The 14704-nt window shown below is 41.4% G+C and overlaps 1 non-coding gene across 1 annotated transcript; it reads right to left on the minus strand.

Annotated features, from left to right (window-relative positions):
• Nucleotides 1-11480: 11480 nt before the first annotated feature.
• TRNAT-AGU (transfer RNA threonine (anticodon AGU)) lies at nt 11481-11552 on the minus strand. Its single transcript has one exon. It is a non-coding gene; the product is annotated as a tRNA-Thr (tRNA).
• Nucleotides 11553-14704: the final 3152 nt, after the last annotated feature.

The raw sequence follows: 14704 nt of genomic DNA on the forward strand, positions 1-14704 counted from the left end.
CCAAGATAATGTAGCGAGGACGGCATTATATTGAAAATAACGATACAGCCACCATGCCAATGTCTTCACCATGACAATGTAGCTACCATGAAAATATAGTAACCTTGACTATATACCTACCAAGATAAAATATTTGAATTGAAAAATATCCACAACAAGAGTTTAGCTGCTAAAACACGATATCACCTTTCCAATATCTCCAAAATGTTATTATCATGACAATATACCGCCAGAAAAGAAATATATATACCTACTACTTGACAATATAGCTATTTTGACAATATTGCCAACATGAAAAGACAGTCACCTCCTTGTTATATAACAAAAATGACAAATTGCTATCATGGCAATATAGTGACCTAACAATACAGCCACCATGGCAATATGGTGACCTAACAATACAGCCACCATGGCAATATAGCTACCATAACAATGTAATCTTAATGACAATATAGCCAACATGACTATATAGTCACAATGACAATACAACCACGTGACAATACAGATAACATGACAGTACCGTCTCTAAGACATTATTGCCATCAATTCAACAAATTAAATGACAATATAGATATTATGGCAACACAGTCACCATGACAATATAATCAGAAATGCAATATAATCGCCATAATAAAATCATCCTATCATGAAAATGTAGCCACCTTCCCATTTTGGTTTCCATTACAATGTAGCTACAGTAATAAAAGATTTACCAAGACAGTACTGAAACCATAACAATATAGCATATCATGGCAATGTAGTCACCTGATAATTTAATCAAAATGACAATTTCTCTTCTATAATGGTATATCCTCAAGGGCAATATCAACACCATTAAAAAAGCTTCTATGAAAATAGTCACTATGACATTATAGATATCAGGATAAAAAAGTCACCATGACAATATAGTTATCATGGCAATATAGCCACTATGACATTATAGTCATAATGACAATATAGTCGCTGTGACAATATTGTTACCATGATGATATGATTATCATGATGATATATCGATTATGACAAATTATGCAAGAGTTAAATAATGACAATATATCACCTATAGATAAAGATCACCTTGCCAATATAGCTAAGGTGACGATATATACATCATAGCAATGTAACTAAAATGAAAAGATAGCCAAAATGACGGTATGTTCATAATGACAATACTGCCACTATGAAAATATGTTCCCCAACTGCCACTATGAAAATATGTTCCCCAACTGCCACTATGAAAATATGTTCCCCATGACACTATAGCTACACTGACAATAAAGCCATATTCACATAAGAGTAACATTGAAAATACAGCTACATTGTCATGGTGACGATATTGGCATGGTGGCTCTATTGTTATTTTCAATATAATGCCATCCTAACTACATTACCTTGTTCGCTATATTTACTTGCTGGCTGTATTGCTATGGTTAATTTTGTCGTTGGGGATATATTATGTCATTAACTACAATTTTGTTTTAATCGTATGATCATAATAATAATATTATCATCGCGGCTTATTTGGAAATGTGAGTGCAAGTGTATGGATGTCTTATCATTGTAAGACTCACGCACACTACCATTAATTTTCATTAGGTATTTGTTATTATCATTTTACTGTGAGTTACATAGAGTTAGATGCATGTTGCCACGGGCTCACTGTTCCCACGGGCTACTGTTAATCAGGATGTTTGAACACGTAAGAGCTGATCTGTTATTTGAACACGTTGTTGAATGGGTGTTGACGGACTCCCATAGAACCCCTGCCAGTGTGACCTGAGGGGACACACTGGCCAGCATCGTCACACTGTTCACTAGAATGTGTCGTAGTGTCATAAGACTATAGCCCAGAGTACTACAGATGGACGTACACGTTTATTTGTAATAAATCTACAAAGGCCGCCTGATCTTCATTAAGTACCACCCACGAAGAAGACCTGATTTCCTTCCTATCAACCCACGTGACCACACACGACCGTCACATCTACTTCATATTTCTACGCCTGGTGGTCCCAGCAGTCATACAAGCCTACCTGACACAGTCTTGGCGCTTGCTCTAGTGGACGTTAAGGGCGGAACCCTATGGCCGGCTACGTTCGCCATCACCCGTACCTCAATGCAGTGAAGATACGTCTTTATTGCATTGCTGACACTGTGTCGCTTGCAAGGGCATCAAGACAGCGCCACCGCCGTGCAGTGTTGTCATCACATCCAGACGTGTCAAGCAAGGTCAGCCATCCTGCCAACACCAACGTGGAGGTCATCTTGTCAACCGCTCCAGAGACGCGTCATCATCAGCCGTGGCGACATCCCAGACGTCAGCATCGCGTGGTCCAGCCCTTGTCGCTCACTCAACTTTCCTGCTAGCGAGCCGCTACTCTGCACACGTCTTCACCTCGCTACACCCAGCGAGCCGCTACTCTGCACACATCTTCACCTCGCTACACCCAGCGAGCCGCTACTCTGCACACGTCTTCACCTCGCTACATATTTCTACCGCACCCTCACTAAACTTAAATGTAACTTCACTGCACCCTCAAGAAACCTAAATTCATTTCACCGCTGACAAATACATCTTCACTACTCTCTTGACAAATGCATCTTGACTATACCTTAAACAAATGTATCTTAATTGCATTATGGACAAATGTAGTTATAATTACGTCCTAAGTAAATCTGAATTCAATTCATCCTCGAAACGCATCTTTACTACACCCACAACGAATCAATATGACAAAGAATGATACACTATACTTTCAGTAAACTTAAATCAATACATATCTTCACTACAATCTCGAAATACGTATCTTCACTATAATCTCAATAAATCTAAATTCATTTCACCCTCAAACGCTTCTTCATCAGACCCTCGACAAATACATCTTCACTATACTCCTCAGAAACCCTTAACCATTTCGACCTCGACAAACGTATTTTCACTATACCTTCGAAAAATGAATCTTCACTACACTTACATACGTATTTTCACTAGAATCCCAATAAACCTAAATCTATATACGTATCTTCGCTACAATCCCAATAGACCTAAATTTATATACGGATCTTCATTACAATCCCAATAAACCTAAATTTATATACGTATCTTCACTACAGTCTCAATGAACCTAAATCTATATACGTATCTTCACTACAATCTCAATAAACCTAAATTCGCTTCACCCTCGACAAACGCTTCTTCATCAGACCCTCGACAAATACACCTTCACTACACTCCTCAGTGACCCTTCAACCATTTCGACCTCGACAAACGTATTTTCACTATACCTTCGAAAAATGAATCTTCACTACACTTATATGCGCATCTTCACTACAATCCCAATAAACCTAAATTTATATGCGTATCTTCACTACAATCCCAATAAACCTAAATTTATATACGTATCTTCACTACAATCCCAGTAAACCTAAATTTATATACGTATCTTCACTACAATCCCAATAAACCTAAATTTATATGCGTATCTTCACTACAATCCCAATAAACCTAATTTTATATACGTATCTTCACTACAATCTCAATAAACTTGGATTTCCGAGGATATATATAGCACGTTCCTGGGCTCTAGGCTCATTCATCTCCAAGATGTGCTACAGGAAGGATCTCTCCCGATTGGATGTGGAACATCTTATTGCAACTGGGGAACTTCTTGGAGAAGGTGCTTTCGGAACGGCTTATCGTGTGAAATGGGACGGTGCTGACACCGTCCTTAAAGTCGGAAAGACTTTCAGTGTTGCACCTCCGGTGATGTATGAGCTGGAGGCCTACTTTCTGGAAAAAGTCAGTGGAGCCGGAGGAGCCCCTCGACTGCTGGCCACCTCTGACGATCCTCCAGCTCTTCTCACAACCTTCGTTGGTTCCGACACCCTCGGAGACCTGCTCCTGGATCGCGAGCTTCCCGACAAGTACCTAGGCCTCATCGGACTTCAGGTCTGCCTCCGTGTCAAAGAGCTACACGCCATTGGTGTCTACCACAATGACCTACACACGGGAAACATCGTGGTCACCATCCCACACGATCTCTCACTCCCGCCCGAGGTCAGCTTGATAGATTTTGGCCTTGCCTCATACCATCCATCTGCTCTTACTCAATTGCCGGCAGACGACAGGTACCACGTCTTGAAGACTACGAACAGTAGCGCCGTCACTCCCATAACACCAGACTTGGGTGACTTGGGGTACCTCCTTCACGACGACATACTCAGCGCAACGGAACAGGAAGCTCCAGAGTCTGTAATCAACGTAACTCGCCAGGCCGCTCTAGGCCATATTAAAGATATAGATGAGATCATTTCTGCATTGACGGAATTCGTCTCAAGCTGAACCACCTCCTCATGACCCAGTCACCACGCAGCCCAAAACATGTGACAAGCCCCATCTGAGGACAAATCTCACCAGGACAACAATAGAGACAATTGGGATAATCTATATCTCCAACGATGTGTTCCATGCACTGGAAGAAGGTAGTGTGGGGGGATGATGAGGACCCGAAGTCGATCCCCTGACCTAGCCTCCAGGTGGCGGGTCTGGTGAACTCTTGAGGACACATTAACTCTCACAGGCTAACAGGGGTCTCACACACACACACACTTGGATAGATTACATATTTACTTCCTAAGTATCAGAGGCAAAATATTATTACTGAAAGATATGCCTAAACATATATTGACGGAATTAGAATATTTTACAGCAGTCACGTGCATAGTGATGATGTCAGCAGGCGTGAGAATAATTCTGCTGGTAGAGTTTCATTTTATTTATCCCAAGTCCCTCTGGCCGAGGCGTGATGATAATCCCTCGTAAGACCATTTCTCACGAATCACTCTCACACTGATGACTGCAAGTGGATCCATGATTCGAAATGGAAAAATTACGTTCCAGACGGAGGCCTATATCAAGTTGTCTTCTCATTTCCTGGTACATAACTGCTGGCCTGGAAACACATAAGGAAACTCTCTGAAGTGTCAAGATGGATCGCCTCCTGACCCTACCTGGCGGGAGAGACCATCTTAGGTCAGGCGTGTGTGGGGCAGAAGTGACCTGTTTACTGGTTTTCCCTGAAATTCGTATTGTCTTCGTCTTATGTTTATTTCCAGTCACTTCAGTGGAAACGAATGTTATGTTCAGTAGCGTCATATTGAATGGTCGCTTCTTCAGTTCTACTTCCCAACCTCTGAGAAATAAAAAGACAATACAGAAAAATATCTGAAATATTGAAGTGGACTACCAGCAAAAGAAATCAGTTGCTACTGTAACCAACAGTGCCACAAAACCACTGTAACCAACAGTGCCACAATACCACTGTAACCAACAGTGCCACAATACCACAGTAACCAACAGTGCCACAATACCACTGTAACCAACAGTGCCACAATACCACTGTAACCAACAGTGCCACAATACCACTGTAATCAACAGTGCCACAATACCACTGTAACCAACAGTGCCACAACATCACTGTAACCAACAGTGCCGCAATACCACTGTAACCAACAGTGCCACAACATAACTGTAACCAACAGTGCCACAATACCATTGTAACCAACAGTGCCACAACATCACTGTAACCAGCAGTGCCACAATACCATTGTAACCAGCAGTGCCACAATATCACTGTAACCAACAGTGCCACAATACCACTCTAACCAACAGTGCCACATTACCACTTTAACCAACAGTGCCACAACATCACTGTAACCAGCAGTGCCACAACATCACTGTAACCAACAGTGGCACAATACCACTGTAACCAACAGTGCCACAACATCACTGTAACCTACAGTGCCACAACATCACTGTAACCAACACTGCCGTAATACCATTTTAACCAACAGTGCCACAACATCACCGTAACCAACAGTGCCACAACATCACTGTAACCAACAATGCCGCAATACCACTGTAGCCAACAGTGCCACAGTACCACTGTAACCAACAGTGCCACAACATCACTGTAACCAACAGTGACACAATACCACTGTAACCAACAGTGCCACAATACCGATGTAACCAACAGTGCCACAATACCACTGTAACCAACAGGACCACAAAACCACTGTAACCAACAGTGCCACAATACCACTGTAATCAACAGTGCCACAATACCACTTTAACCAACAGTGCCACAACATCACTGTAACCAGCAGTGCCACAATACCATTGTAACCAACAGTGCCACAATATCACTGTAACCAACAGCGCCACAGTACCACTGTAACCAACGGTGCCAAAACATCACTGTAACCAGCAGTGCCACAACATCACTGTAACCAACTGTGGCACAATACCACTGTAACCAACAGTGGCACAATACCACTGTAACCAACAGTGCCACAATACCACTGTAACCAACAGTGTCACAATACCACTGTAACCAACAGTGCCACAATACCACTGTAACCAACAGTGTCACAATACCACTGTAACCAACAGTGCCACAACATCACTGTAACAAAAAGTGCCACAAAAACACTGTAACCAACAGTGCCACAACACCACTGTAAACAACAGGCCATAATACTACTGTAACCAACAGTGCCACAATACCACTATAACTAACAGTGCCATATCACTATAATCAACAGTGCCACAATACCACTCTAACCAACAGTGCCCCAATACCACTCTAACCAACAGTGCCACATTACCACTGTAACCAACAATGCCACAACATCACTGTAAACAAAAGTGCCACAACATCATTGTAACCAACAGTGCCACAATACCATTGTAACTAACCGTGCCACAATACCACTGTAACTAACAGTGCCACAATACCACTGTAACTAACAGTGCCACAATACCACTGTAACCAACAGTGCCACAATACCACTGTAACCAACAGTTCCACAATACCACTGTAACCAACAGTGCCACAACATCACTGTAACCAACAGTTCCACAATACCACTGTAACTAACAGTGCCACAATACAACTGCAACCAACAGTGCCACAATACCACTGTAACCAACAGTGCCACAACATCACTGTAACCAACAGTGCCACAACATCACTGTAACCAACAGTTCCACAACATCACTGTAGCCATTAGTGCCACAATGCTACTGTAACCAACAGTGCCACATCACTGTAACCAACAGAGCCACAATACCACTGTAACCAACAGTGCCACAATACCACTGTGACCAACAGTGCCACAACATCACTGTAACCAACAGTGCCACAACATCACTGTAACCAACAGTGCCACAACATCACTGTAACCAACAGTGCCACAATACCACTGTAACCAACAGTGCCAAAACATCACTGTAACCAACAGTGCCACAATACCACTGTAACCAACAGTGCCACAACATCACTGTAACCAACAGTGCCACAATACCACTGTAACCAACAGTGCCACAACATCACTGTAACCAACAGTGCCACAACATCACTGTAACCAACAGTGCCACAACATCACTGAAACCAACAGTGCCACAACATCACCGTAACCAACAGTGCCACAACATCACTGTAACCAACAGTGCCACAATACCACTGTATCCAACAGTGTCACAACATCACTGTAACCAACAGTGCCACAATACCACTGTATCCAACAGTGCCACAATACCACTGTATCCAACAGTGCCACAACATCACCGTAACCAACAGTGTCACAACATCACTGTAACCAACAGTGCCACAATACCACTGTATCCAAAAGTGCCACAATACCACTGTATCCAACAGTGCCACAATACCGAGAGTCAGGCTGGACAGGAGAGAGAGGCTTGGGACGAGAGTCAGGCTGGACAGGAGAGAGAGGCTTGGGACGAGAGTCAGGCAGGACAGGAGAGAGAGGCTTGGGACGAGAGTCAGGCTGGACAGGAGAGAGAGGCTTGGGACGAGAGTCAGGCTGGACAGGAGAGAGAGAGGCTTGGGACGAGAGTCAGGCCTCTGTTATGGCTTCAGCTTCTGTTGAATTCTTTATAAAATTAAGAACACGACATATGTAGACAGAATTGGCCAAACTCACCTCAGTCTGCTACCGTCCACCAGACTGGCCCAGGAAATACGTATAAATGAGATTGTATCATCCCAAACTCGTTTTAATGGTTAATGATAATCCCGGGTTATATATATGATTGGACTATTATTAACATAAGTGTAAACATGACAGATGATATTCAGTGTACAAAATAACTGCTCTGGTTCTGTGTCGTGGCTTCACCAACTACCGAGTTCGCCCTAACATAAGCAATATATATTTTGACGTCCCTTTATCCTTTATCATTTCTTACGTTTATTTCCAGCAAAAATGTTTTGTATCTGATATTGAAATTTGGTGTAAGTATTTGTTGATTGTTCATCAGCAAGACGTTGTATCTTTGTTATTAAAGTTCATTTCATACAATAGATCATGTTTTACATAACTGTGTCTCTCCATACAGGTGGTACACTTCTCGGATAAAGATATATTTTTAAGAAATACGTTCTATCTAACATAGATATTATGTCTTCTATAAATATCTTTAAAAGTTCTCGTGTGGGACGATGCTTTAGAGTTTTGTATTAAAGTTGATCACTTGTAACTGATCAAGTATTACAAAGTTGTGTTCCTTCTTTTCTTCAACAGTATTGTCCACATTATCTGCCAAGTAGAGTGGCTGAGAGCAGTATTGTCCACATTATCTGCCAAGTAGAGTGGTTGAGAGCAGTATTGTCCACATTATCTGCCAAGTAGAGTGGTTGAGAGCAGTATTGTCCACATTATCTGCCAAGTAGAGTGGTTGAGAGCAGTATTGTCCACATTATCTGCCAAGTAGAGTGGTTGAGAGCAGTATTGTCCACATTATCTGCCAAGTAGAGTGGTTGAGAGCAGTATTGTAGAGACGTAGTGTCACAGTTGGTTTGATCAAGTCCAGGACTTGGCGCCTCCATAATGACAACTTGTTGGTTATTTCCTTGTAATTATCTGTATGTCTTGTAACGTTGACCACCACACTAATGTGTCACTTACTGATGTCTTCATAAACAGCCTGGGAAGGACCCAGTCATCTGCTGATGTTGGAATTCCTTTGTATTTCCACAGGAGGCGATACTGATCCTAAGTCAAGGTATTTCACAATCTAGGATCCCTTATGCCTTCTAGTTACTTATGTTTGGTATCTGATTCCATCCCAACACTCGATATTTATGGTGTGTAATTCTGTTTATCCTGATCACATCAATATAATCAATGGAAGTGCAGACCATTTTTCAACATAGTTACTCCACTCTGTCACATAATGCCATACAAAATGTGTTACCGGACTCCACCCGTAAGTGGTTACACCGGGAATGACAAGTCATCTTCGGCGAGGCGGTATCGTTGGTAAGGAAGGAAAGACATGGTACAGTCCAGTCAATAATCTTGCTGCAGAGATGTGTACCATACCCTGCTCCTGCATGGAGTGCAGCCAGGAAGGTGTAGGAGGCACATGGATGTTGTCCTGGGGTTGTGTAGTTATGATGATATTGTTCAAACCACCAACAACCATTTCTCAAGGTTTGGTGACCTAATGGTGGTCAGTGGATGTGTAAATGTCTTCGTTATATGTACAATGGATCACGGTACACAGGGGGTCCCAGGCTGGCACACAACTGCTCAGGTTGTGGTGTGTGTGTGTGTTGGCCAGACGGGCAGCCAGCCGGACCTTAACGTAATATGGAGGAGAGGATGGAGGAGGAGGTGGTCCACTAGGAGGATAAACCTGCTGAGTTCTGGCAACGTGTCGTCTATGGTGACGAAAACACCTTCACCTCAGATGGTCATCCACAAACATAACATTATGTTGGCCCTAACACCAGGCTACTCTCTCTCTCTCTCTCTCTCTCTCTCTCTCTCTCTCTCTCTCTCTCTCTCTCTCTCTCTCTCTCTCTCTCTCTCTCTCTCGTGGCTGCCTATTCCTAACAATAGATGCCTCAGCTTCATCCATATCCATAGATTGGTGTTGTCTGTAGGTTGGAGAATGCCTCACTACTGCAACGTAACTGAACGTCAAACAAATTGAAGGAAATACGTAACTACCTGCAGCCTTGTTATCCCACAACATAGTAACTACCTGCAGCCTTGTTATCCCACAACACAGTAACTACCTGCAGCCTTGTTATCCCACAACACAGTAACTACCTGCAGCCTTGTTATCCCACAACATAGTAACTACCTGCAGCCTTGTTATCCCACAACATAGTAACTACCTGCAGCCTTGTTATCCCACAACATAGTAACTACCTGCAGCCTTGTTATCCCACAACATAGTAACTACCTGCAGCCTTGTTATCCCACAACATAGTAACTACCTGCAGCCTTGTTATCCCACAACATAGTAACTACCTGCAGCCTTGTTATCCCACAACATAGTAACTACCTGCAGCCTTGTTATCCCACAACATAGTAACTACCTGCAGCCTTGTTATCCCACAACATAGTAACTACCTGCAGCCTTGTTATCCCACAACATAGTAACTACCTGCAGCCTTGTTATCCCACAACATAGTAACTACCTGCAGCCTTGTTATCCCACAACATAGTAACTACCTGCAGCCTTGTTATCCCACAACATAGTAACTACCTGCAGCCTTGTTAGGTTTCTACTGTATATATGTCACACAGTCGTAAGTAGTTTAACATATTGACATGATTCACCAACACCTACACAAACATTAATGATCAATAAAACCTCCATCATGATGTGGTATGTTTGACATACACACTTCACTATCACTTATACCGTCACAGTGGACGAGTCTGAAGGATTGATTATCGTACCCTGGCAACCTACCAGACGCACTGGCAGGTTGCCAGGGCACGATAATTAAACCTTCAGACTCGTCCAGCAGCACGACTATAGATGTGTTAATGATGTGTGGCGACTGTATGATGGGCTTTATGTTTCACACACGAGGCACAACATGTGGTGGTCAGCCACGAGCAGGAGTGGATGTGTCACTGCTGGATGATTGTTGGCCTGGATGATGATGGTCAGCCACGAGCAGGAGTGGACGTGTCACTGCTGGATGATTGTTGGCCTGGATGATGATGGTCAGCCACGAGCAGGAGTGGACGTGTCACTGCTGGATGATTGTTGGCCTGGATGATGATGGTCAGCCACGAGCAGGTGTGGACGTGTCACTGCTGGATGATTGTTGGCCTGGATGATGATGGTCAGCCACGAGTAGGAGTGGACGTGTCACTGCTGGATGATTGTTGGCCTGGATGATGATGGTCAGCCACGAGCATGAGTGGACGTGTCACTGCTGGATGATTGTTGGCCTGGATGATGATGGTCAGCCACCAGCAGGAGTGGATGTGTCACTGCTGGATGATTGTTGGCCTGGATGATGATGGTCAGCCACCAGCAGGAGTGGATGTGTCACTGCTGGATGATTGTTGGCCTGGATGATGAAGGTCAGTGGTGTCGGATGATGGTTTACCACAGTCATATATGTTCCGATCCTGAATACTGAAAACAAAGGCTCCGCCGGGAATCGAACCCGGATTAGCTGTTTACTAGACAGATGTGCTAACCACTACACCACGGAGCCACTTGTCAGTGGCGGAAAAATTTCTTATTTATGAGCAAACATAATTGAGGACTTAAAGAATCTGGTACAAACATAATGGTTATTGTGATAAATGATTTGTTTATGATAAATATGTGTTGTGTTGCATTATAATGGTTGTTCAGAACCAAGATCCTTAAACCTGAATCCTAAAAGATTAAAGAATAAAAAAGTTGTGAAAAACATAAACATATATATAAATAAACCACAGAATATATTTTCCTTGGGATATCTAAAAGAAAATGCAATACAAGGAGCTAGTTTAAGGCAGGAGTATTTGATCTTTTAACAAAACATTTACATCTACGTCTCTTATCTTTCGTCATCATTTCTTATGTTTACTATCAAGAATGTCTTTTATCTAACATAAAAATTCTGTATAGGTATTTGATTAATGTTCTCCAACGACGCGTTGTATAACTCTTCGTTAGTGAAGTTCATTTCGTGTAATGGATCATGCATTACAAAGTTGTGTCTATCCACACAAGTGTTACACGTCCCAGGTAAAGATATATTCTAGAGATAGTGTATATCTAACATATATATGTGTTTTATAAATATTTATAAAAAGTTTTCCTGAGGGACAATACCTAAGACTTTCGTATTAAAGTTGATCAGTTGTAAGTGATCAAGCATTACAAAGGTGTGTCCATTACCACAGGTGCTACTGATCCCGGGTAAAGGTATTTCACCATCTTTGTATCTTTAACCTTTCTAGTTATAGATGTTTCATCCCTGATTCCATCCTCACAATGGATGTATGTGGTTTGTGTTGTCTTAACATATCATTAGTCAGTTGAAGTGGAGAACATGCTTCTGAGCCTAGCCACTCTACTCTGTCTTCCACATGCTATTCAAGAGGTGTTACCGGATTCCGCCTATAAGTGTTTATGCCGGGAGTAACAAGTCACCTCCGGACGGCTTCTTCTTCTATTACTTTTGATGATTTGAAAACTTGGGTATCGTATTTGTTTTATTGATATCGCTAAGATTGGTAACATTCACGAATATTCTGTATTTGTCATTTAATAAATTTGAGATTATCAAACTTGATCGTTTGTGTCTTGCTGATACTATTATACGTTTTTCTTCAGAAAATGATTTAATCTAATTCATAAAGAATGTTTTTAAGGAAAACGTTAATGATTTATCTTTAAGTCTTATCACGACAAAATTAGAAAGTCTATTTTTCAAATTATACTCGCTGGATCTTACTAGAGTTTTGAAGAATAGAAACTCATAACATGTGCAGATAATAACTACATCACTATTCTGTATGCAGTATCTTCTTAATATGTAAAACCCGGATAAAAAGATTGTAATATGAAATTTGATGGCATTATGTTTAGATTGTTGAAGATATTACTGATTTCTACATGTAAAACATTTATGTAACCTGCAAAATAGAAATCTTTATGTTAGATATGTTAATTCTACCGGTTTCACGTTACATACATTTCTCTACCCTGCGCACCAGAAAAGTTATGGGATTTTATTCATTATCGCATAAGATAATCTGCATGAATATAATATCCCATGTATTTCCAATAGAAATCAACAAGGAAAATGCACTTTTGCCATCTGTATTCTATGGTGATCATTGATAACTTCCTAGATTAAGGAACTGTAATTCATTACTTGGGAAGTAAATCCTTCGTCCATCACAATATACAGTAAGAGTGTCTAAGGCTCACCCTAGCTGGGGTTTACATTGTTGAACAACGTAATGCTTTTTGGTCGGTTTAGGTTTCTTAATTGTTGACTACATGGACGAGTTTATAAGGAAGTGAGGAATTTGGGAAGGGTTTATTGATGGGTGCCGGGAGTGTGGTGATGATGATGAAGGATCAGAGAAAATATATTATGTCGGACGGAAGTCAATAGATCCTGGTGCTCGACCCAGAACCTTGACTAATCGTCTATAAGAAAGTGGTTGTTTATGTTTGGCCAAGTCCCAGCTTGGCAGGGGATCTGGTCTTATGACACACGCCTATTTGGGTTTATTTGTCATGAAGATATTTTTTATGGGTTGAATTGATGAGAATATGAATGAAAAGTTAGAAATCTATTTATTCACACCCTTGATAGAACATATATCGACCATGTAAATTTTCATATGAATTTCATACGTTATGAAATTCTCTTAGTGGAAACCAGTTGTCTTAATTTGTAATCATGTCCGATACTAAGTCATTTGAATAGATAAATCATTCTTTCAGGCAACTAATCTCTTCATGTTTATCTGTTTATCCAATAGTGGCTTGTGTCAGTGTGTCTGTCCCTCAGTATAGCAAGTCAAGCATTACTCCACCGTACAACAACTACAACATGGCTTGTGTCAGTGTGTCTGTCCCTCAGTATAGCAAGTCAAGCATTACTCCACCGTACAACAACTACAACATGGCTTGTGTCAGTGTGTCTGTCCCTCAGTATAGCAAGTCAAGCATTACTCCACCGTACAACAACTACAAGGTCACAAATGAGGGGACAAATAACATATAGGTTGGGTCACGGAAAATGCCTAATGAGCTGAGGAAAAGGAAGGACATTACATACACTGGCTTTATCAGTGAATCATTTTGTGATGGTTGTGAAATATTGGTCATGTGTAGAAGATGGTCCTTGTACATGAATGAGGACAAATATTAGTTTCATAATATGTTATAATGGTATATCTAGCTGGTGAACTGATATGTGATATGATAAATGTAATCTTGTTCTGAACTCTTTAGAAATATCACCTTTGAAATCTATATCTATTTCTCTCACGACTTAAAACTATATTTTCTAGTTTGATGCGGCTCCTGGCGCTCAACTTTCAAGTTTAACAATTACCACCGTATGTCACCTCTTCTTTGGGATCAGGTAAAAGATATATCTTTCCAATTCCTCCAAAAGAATCTTTTGTTGATGAAATTCTTCGTCGTCTGCTTCACCAGACTGGTTTAAGAGGCGTCCGTCTGTGAGTCTAAAGTGGACGATTCTATACAAAGGGACTTTCTCCTGTCCTTCCCTTCATATTGACATATATAAACTTCCGTCAGACAGATACGGTCTTTCTCTTCCCACATATAAACTGATGGTTTTTACAACATCACTGACTGAAGCTCTACAGAAAAGGCTTCAAGGAAATA

This window comes from Panulirus ornatus, chromosome 70 (assembly GCF_036320965.1).
Source record: "Panulirus ornatus isolate Po-2019 chromosome 70, ASM3632096v1, whole genome shotgun sequence".
Taxonomy (NCBI): domain Eukaryota; kingdom Metazoa; phylum Arthropoda; class Malacostraca; order Decapoda; family Palinuridae; genus Panulirus; species Panulirus ornatus.